The sequence below is a fragment of the Anas platyrhynchos genome, chromosome 23 (assembly GCF_047663525.1).
Source record: "Anas platyrhynchos isolate ZD024472 breed Pekin duck chromosome 23, IASCAAS_PekinDuck_T2T, whole genome shotgun sequence".
Classification (NCBI taxonomy): Eukaryota; Metazoa; Chordata; class Aves; order Anseriformes; family Anatidae; genus Anas; species Anas platyrhynchos.
This window is the reverse complement of record NC_092609.1, coordinates 7,556,590-7,564,717: the sequence shown is the minus strand read 5'-3', so window position 1 is coordinate 7,564,717 and position 8,128 is coordinate 7,556,590. Positions and strand designations below refer to the sequence as shown.

Here is an 8,128-nt window from a genome sequence, read left to right as displayed (position 1 = left end):
AAAAACAAACACACAGAGTTTTACCTTTGCAGATGGTAGGTATGTGGTACCAGCAGGTAAGGCGGTTTGACCTCTGATACAGTAATGCCCTGTACGATCAGTAGATATAAGACTCCAAATATGTGGCAGCTCTAGGGAGAGAACCCACGGGGAGAACAAGGCCCTGCAAACCCCTAACGAAATAGTCAAGCAAAAAATAGCAGCAGCTCCTGTGTGCTCCTCCATGGAGCGCCACCCAGTTCCTACAGTCCAGGTATCAGCAGAAGCTGAAAACTTGTAGATGATGGACCACCTAAGGAACATTTCCATTCTGGTATCTATACTGAAAATATTTGCTCTTCATTATGATTTTGTCTGTCTCGTTGCATCATGCCACATTTTGCACAGTTACGTAGTTAAGTATTAAAACAAAACAAAACAAAAAAACTTTCTAAAAAGCAGCAGTATTAAAAAACAGGTATGTGAATGAATGACAGATACCGGTATCTTTACAGATTGTTTAAAGCTTTAGAAACACATCCCACTGGTGACAACTGCCAATCACCCAATCACAGGATACTGGCATGGGATCAGATCCAATTTTTTCAAATACCACAGTACCCCCATGACATTTTGGGTGAATTACAAATAATACATTTGTATTTGTAATTTGGGGTGAAATACAATAATTCCACTTAAACATTTTCAACTTATGATAGAAAGTAAGTTTAAGTAACTTGTCTAGAGGTGACCAAACATAAAGTAGTGATAGAATAAAACACGTAAACCTGTTTCAGTTCCTTGCTCTGACCATTATAATGCCTCTTGAAAGAAGTAAAAGCTGCTCAGTAAAGAAAACAAAGCGAGCTCCTACAGTACAGACAGCTCCCCACTTGCCCTAAGATTCTCCATGTAGTTATGTACAAACTACTATGTGTTGATCACAGAAGACAGCTTTGTGATCTTGGTTCTGTTCAAGGAGATGCATTGCTGCCCTTACCAATGTAGAGAGACATTACTTTGAGATAAAGTACATGCATTCAAGATTTCCTGACACTTACTAAAGCTACTGAAGGGTCCAAATTCATGATCTTCATTCTATGTGGGGCTTCCTGGCAGTGGAAACTCTCATCGTCAACCGTGCCATTTTCTTCTGAATCTACAAAGCTTTGAGTGGTGTGAGGGTCCAGATAGATCAGCTCATTGCCTGGATGGGTAAAAGCCGTATGTTAAAAATAAGCAAGTGACATTAATAAGCACTTGGTCCAGAACTGTAAAATAGAAATTAGATTGCCATCGCAGTCAGTATAATCTAGACTTTCCAGCTAGGGATTCTTTAAGAGAATCGGAAGGGTTAGACACAACGTTTCCCACAGGGTATTTAGTATAACTTCCTATTGTCACCTATTACTGTAATTTTTTGGTTGGTCATGTTCTATCTTTGTCACATACTTTTATTTTTCCATGTGAGATCCAGTACTTTTTTTTTTTTTAAATCTCAAGTGTTGTAAACACTAACATTTGACAGATTAAAAGGTACAGGATGTTCACAGATGCAATCTGTAATCCCATTAGGCATTCATTCAGAAATTGGAACAAAAAAGCCTAACTAAAACAGGTTAGGTTTTACAAAAGGACAAAATAGGGTTGCAAAATTTTGGCCCAAAGTGGGGTGAAATCTGAAGGAATGCATTTTAAATTAATTAGAGCAATACTTAATAACAGAAGGTATGCAAAAGGTGAAAAAGATACTGCTATCAGAAACAGTTTTGAAATACAAGAAAATAAAAGTGACATTTGACCAATACACTTGTCAAATGCTATCAGCTATTCTCAGTATGTTGCTCTTGTTGATGTCATCACTTATTTTTACACCTAGCTTTGCTGTTACCTTTCTGCTCCTGTTACGGATCATCTCATACTGTTTCTAAACTCTTTTAGATATGCTTCTTCATTTATTTTATTCTATTCTCATCTTTCTTTACTTCTAGAGGTTCACGCTTAGACCCCTTACTATTTCCCCTTCAAAAAATGTTCTCTTTTGATCATCTGCACATTTGGAATAAGTTTCTTTTTTCCTTACCTAAAAATCCTATGAAATAAAAGGCATTATTTGGTTTCCCTCCTAATGCTCCCAAAGACTGTGGCATCTTAAAGCATTCCTAGGAGCTCAAAAGGAATAAAGGAAATTGTAATTCATTTCTTTACTGACATCACAGATACCCAAACTTATTTGACAGTAACGAGCAATGAATTGAAAGAAAACCTTACTTTAAATGCATCAATATATACGGGATTTATGTGATTTATCCCTAGTCGTAGAGGTATAATAAGCAAGAGGGCTTTCCAGCCTGTGCAGAGTCCTCCTGCCTTCTTGCTTCGGCCAAGAGCACTTCTGTGCAAATGTGCACTGCTGTGGGACGCGCTGCTGCTCTGAGGAGGGCACCAGCACATTTTTTCTGCGGGAATAAAACTAGAAATCAGTCAACGCACAGAGGAACACAAAGCAGATCTTCCTCTCAGTAGTGAATTAAGCTAGTTTGCCAGGGATCTTTATAGGGCACCCAAGACAAAACGAGCCGGGCATGGCAATTACAGCTATTTAGTAGAAGTAATTCTAGCAGACAGTATGTGCTGGCACGTCCAAGTGAGACGTTAGATCAATGATTGGGGGATGACAATTTAAGACTGCAGTGACATGTCCTATTAATGTTATTAATAGTGTCAAGCTTTGCCTATAAAACGCCAGAGAAATGAAATGGCAGCAATGATGACAGTAGAAATTCTTCAAGGAGCTCTTCACATCCAGTGATGTGAGCACGAAGTTGGCATCAGGGATCAAAAAAACACAACTGAGTTTGTATGTCCTTCTTCCCTCTTCTTACCCTTGCAAGACAAACCCATGCCCCCCCAAGTATTTGTTCATGTTTAGATACATGTTGGCAAATGGAGTCAAATCAGAAACTGTTACCAGAAAACTGATGAGGTGTCACTTCCTGATGTCTTCAATGACCACCGTATTGCCCATAGATACATAAACTGCTAATGAATTCCATTCATCAAATAAAGCAAGCTTCCTAGAAAACATTAAGGTACTAATTAATATAAATTAGTTGGATCAAAAGGGTAGCTTTACACTCAGAACCATTTATTTATTTTTTTTTTCTTAAGAAAAAACATCCTTTCTGCATTTTTTAAAGTCTCCATGTAAGAAAAAGAAAACTTTAAACATTAAATGTTTAATATCTTTAGAAAAATAGGTACTGAGTGGTACCAGGAAAAACATATGCGCTGCACCATGTGCAAACTGTTTTGTCTTACTGCTAAGTGCAGTGACAGTAACAGTTCAACTACATCAAGTTTATTACTTTTTATTGCACTCGACAGTCTCTGCACTGGGTTCTTGCCCAATTGTGTCTTTTCTCATCTGGAAAAGAAAAAAATTCCTATGCCAGTTTTGCAGATTACTTTTTGCTTAAGAAATTCCACTGAATTCAGTGGAATTACTTCTGCCTGAGCCTGCGTGCACAGCAGAAATGGGGCGTTAAAAGCTAAACCAGCTAAGGGTTTGGGGCACCAAAACTTCAGTGGGAGACAGCAGCACACAGTTTTATGTCCACTTCTGCAAAATCCAAACCTTTGGGGAAGGGAGCTACACTCTTAAGCTGCACTGGCAGAATTAGCTGTTTCAAATAAGCCAGAAAGAAATGGGGGTGAGCGTTTCACCATGAAAAACTTGGCCATGAAAGATCTGGAGTCCAGGGCATGCTTCAGCTCCCCTCCCTCTTCAGATCATGTGCCTGTTCCAGGGTGTCAAAGACTTGCTGCTGAGCTCGCAGGACCTGTAGCCTAGCCCCTGCCTGAGGTAAGACACCTCCACGTACCCCTGGAGAACTGAGCAGCCTCAGTTCCTTTCAGTGTGGCTCCCAGACTATGAGGAGCTGCCCATCTTTATCCAGTAGCCTTGCTGGCAGAACTGCTGCTCAGAAAGGGAGGAATTGCAGCTCAGTTCCCTCCTCAGCCGAGATGGCTTCTCTCTGATGTTTCACACCACCACTCCGACCTACACGGTGGCACTCTCGACCTGCCAGAGCTGTGCCACTGTGCAGAAAGGAATATACATCTGTGGTGTGACTGGTGAGGGCATGCAGACGGCGTAGCAGGAGACTTTCCTGCAGTTTCTTCTCCTCAGGCTCTTCCTTTATTAAAATTTAGAGGTCACCCATTCCCAACTCAGTACCTGCACACCGAGCTGTGGCATGACATTCCATGCTGCACTTGTAAATAGATGGCAAGTACATTCCTGACTGTGGGACAGGGGGAGATGCAGCCTTCAAAACTCTGCCTGGGCCTTGTCTTGGCTGCCCCAGGGGAGTACGTTCTGAATGAGACTGCTATGATCTCACTTACTTTAGTACTTGAGCAACTGTATTTGGTCCAAACCATTCTCCAATTGACTTCCCCTCTCCAACACCCACCTGTGCTGTTTTCACAGTGAAAAAAAGACACACGTACACAAAATCAAAGAAAAATGAGACCATAAAGAATGTGGGAACAATATACAGTAAATACCGTCACTGTCAAACATTCTAGAGTAACTGCAATCTGTATTTAGCAATAACAATTATTTTCTCAATCTATGCTCTTTTCAAAACTTAGGGAGTGCCAGTTTCTTTAATAAACAAAAGGCTTCTAAACTACAATGAGAATTACAAGTTAACAAATGTTAGTGCCCTTTATTACAAATTACAGCAATAAGCTACAAGACTGTCTATTCTAACATTACTGACTCTGGTACCCAAGGCTTACAGAGTTTATCAAGAGCTAGATTCTAGTACATGGCTTTATTTAGGTCTCAGGGAATGTTTCTGTACTACTAGTCTTTGCGCCCATCTGCATACCTTTTTATTTTTGTATAAGCATACACCTTGTCTTCACATCCACTTTTTAAAATTATGAATTAACATACTGCAAATTAGTGATTCAACACAGTAGAAATTTCAGTGGAAAAAACCTGAAAGTTTATGTTTGTTCTTACCCATCTGGTGGATTGAATAAGAGCAAGCCTTCCTGTCGAGAAAGCATCGTAGGATTCTGTGATATTCTTCTGGTTGTTTTTTGTGTTTTTCCCATTGCCAATCTGAAAGGAAAAATTGATATAGAATAAAAAATGGTGACGTTTTCATTACACTGATCAAATGTCTAGACAGCAGAAAGCTTTATAATGAGATGTTAAAAGACATTTCAATTCATCTCGAATATTTACATTTTGTGTAGAGCTCCTAGAATTCCAAGCTTGTTATTTATCATCAAGCTGCCCTTTATCATCATAGGCTAGATTGTAAAAACAGGGAAAATAAAACAAAACAAAAACATCAACTGCAAACATATTCTGACGGATCATGCTGCGTGTTGATAGCCATTCCAGTATCTCTGAGCTTCCAAGATTATTTAAAAGTACAGGCTGTGTTTAGACCTTGTTGGATTTCTAAGCACCCATTAAATAACAACATAAGATCCATACAGAAAGTCCAAACACTCCACTGGCAGCATCCTGGGATGTGACATGCATGCTTAAGAGCTTGCACCAGGGGGGTTTGGACCTCGTGCTGCTGACAAGTGAGTAGTGAAGAGAAGGGTAAGAGCACTGTCCCACGGTGGCAGGTTTTCCCTTGGCCTCAACTTGGGTGTTACACTAAAAGGTTTATAAAATAATGGCGACAGGATTCCCCATTTGTTCTCCTTCTATGCCTATTTCTCTGCTTCAGGCTGGGATGATTTCACCCAGCTGAATATGAATTGATTCATTAGGAACTGTTACCAGGGCATCAAAGAAAGTCTCACTAATAAATTCAGGGTTTGTGCTTTTAATGGAGTACTTACGAAGAAGCGTCTGCAGACAATACCGAAGTTCCCTCAGGACCAGCACTCACCTCTCCCTAAGTGTCTGCAGATCAGTGCTTGGGCCAGCATCATCTGCCCGCATCGCAGCATACATCCCCAGCCAGCGTCCGACGAAGGACCCGTGCCTCCTGTTAGGAAAGTTCAGCACAATCAGTGCAGGCTTTCAACTGGGTGCAGCACCACAGAGGACATTTCAGAGTGCTAGAAAACAGATAGGGCTGCTGAAGCCTCCATGAACTGTCCTACAGATAAAAGGCACACAGCAAGACTTTGGTTCCATGCTGTTGGTCTAATTCTAATCTCTGCATTGCACAAATAAACAAAATTCATTTATTCCTTGTGGAGCTGACTTACTCTTTTCATTCTTCAAGCAGCATTCACAAACCATTTACTGCATGCTATACAACATGATCACCTGTTTACATACAGACATAAATAAACACTGATTTTAATAATCTTCATGTTTGCATAAACAGTTAAAATGATGCTCAAAATGCGCTGATACTCTAGAAATATTTTCCCAGCCTACGATGCCATCACTTATCTTGCTATTTAATTTAGAACAATGCAGCAAATCTGCAGTATACTCACCACTAGGCAAAAACTTTCTTCTATACGTAAACCACACGTAAACCACAGTAAACCACGCGTGAACACACCTTGGCTTATTGTCTGACTTTGGCTTATGGTGCGTCTGTTGCTGTGTCCAGCACAGTGCAGCCCCTAAATTGCTACCAAAACCTTGCCACAAACCTCAATCCCCCTGTTAAAAGAGACCCTCTTGTTTGTTGCCCTTCTTTCGACACTCTCTAACAGGTTTATGTCTTTTTCTTATACTGTGGAGCCCAAAACTGCACTCAGTACTCAGTACATGGAATACCAACAGAGACTGCCTGGCATTTTCTCTTCTCTGCAGAAGCTCTGTTGCTAACACTGTCCAGAAATCACCACTGTCACAGACAGTAGTAGCATTCCCTCCTCCCACAGTTTGTTCTTCCCCCCAAGACTTAGACACCACCCAGAAAAAGAAGAATACTAATACTAATAAAATAAAATAAAATAAAATAAAATAAAATAAAATAAAATAAAATAAAATAAAATAAAATAAAATAAAATAAAATAAAATAAAATAAAATAAAATAAAATAAAATAAAATAGTCAAAAGCCATCAGGAAGGCAGTGGTGCAGACTGTGGAGAGCCTGGGTTCAAATCCTTCTTCTGTGAGGCTCTGAACCTATATCCCACCACAATCTCTCTGCTAATGTATGGCAGGGAAAGGAGGAAGAAAGAACATATCTCCTGCACTTTCCATTTATTGTTGACTGACAATTCTGTAGAGTTATAAAGCCTCAATCAGTGAGATACAGGGTTCTTCTCACACTGTCTCACTGTGCCCTAAGCGGAACAGCTCTCATTTAATAGATGCTTCACCACAAAATCATGAGTCATCTGCAGTTTTGAACTTTTCTGGGATCAAGTCCCTTCAGATGGTTGAGGAATCTGCTCCAGCACCTATGTAAACTGGTGCTCTACTAAGCTAGTGAGTGAACAAGAGAGAAATCCTCTGCTAGATGACTTGACAAATTGGGTCTGAAAATAGTGTTGAGGCAGAATAGTCCACGATTTTTGCCTTGGGTGCACAGAGGGATTGGGTGTTGTAGACTTCTTTTATTCTTCATTAAGATAAACATTTTCAAAAATGTGCTTGTTCAACCTTGCTCCCACTGTGTGCATGGGAGGGAGATAACTGAAAGTGGGGAGCGTTGCTTGGATCCTGCAAGTGGCTGAGGTCCAGTGGGGTTGGAGGCTTTCTTCCTCCTTTTGGAAATGCAAAGCAACCCTGCACCTCCCCTGCACTTGCAGAAGGATCGTGACAGCCCAAAGCACAGCGGCTTTGTAATTGCTGCATACACTTCGATCGGATTTACGTGGCAAGGGTTTGGTAGCAGGGGCCTGCAGGGATGGCGTCTGTGAGAACAGTCCAGACAACAGCCAGCTCCAGATAGCTCCAAAAGGGCCCCGGCGCTTGCCAGAGCTGAGCCAATAAGCGATGTTGTTTGCACCTCTGGGAGAGCAGATGTAAGCAGGGGGAAATACTGCTGCACAACAGAAGCTGGAAGAGCAAGGAGTGAGAAGCAGCCCTGCAGCCCCCAAGGTGAGTGCAGCAGGAGGCAGGAGGTGCTCCAGGCTCACAGCAGCACTTCCCCTGCGGGCTGTGCAGGGAGAGGCCCCTGGTGGAGCAGG

The 8,128-nt window shown here is 41.2% G+C and overlaps 2 long non-coding RNA genes across 2 annotated transcripts; both read right to left on the bottom strand.

The window, feature by feature from the left end:
• Positions 1–1,045: 1,045 nt before the first annotated feature.
• On the bottom strand, positions 1,046–2,433 carry LOC139999363 (uncharacterized). The gene is made up of 3 exons (XR_011804752.1): positions 2,251–2,433; positions 2,063–2,141; positions 1,046–1,186 (listed from the first exon to the last, which is right to left on the bottom strand). It is a non-coding gene; the product is annotated as an uncharacterized lncRNA (long non-coding RNA).
• A 1,955-nt stretch (positions 2,434–4,388) lies between these two features.
• LOC139999364 (uncharacterized) lies at positions 4,389–6,874 on the bottom strand. Its single transcript, XR_011804753.1, has 4 exons — positions 6,475–6,874; positions 5,913–6,011; positions 5,018–5,119; positions 4,389–4,462 (listed from the first exon to the last, which is right to left on the bottom strand). It is a non-coding gene; the product is annotated as an uncharacterized lncRNA (long non-coding RNA).
• Between the last annotated feature and the right edge of the window lie 1,254 nt (positions 6,875–8,128).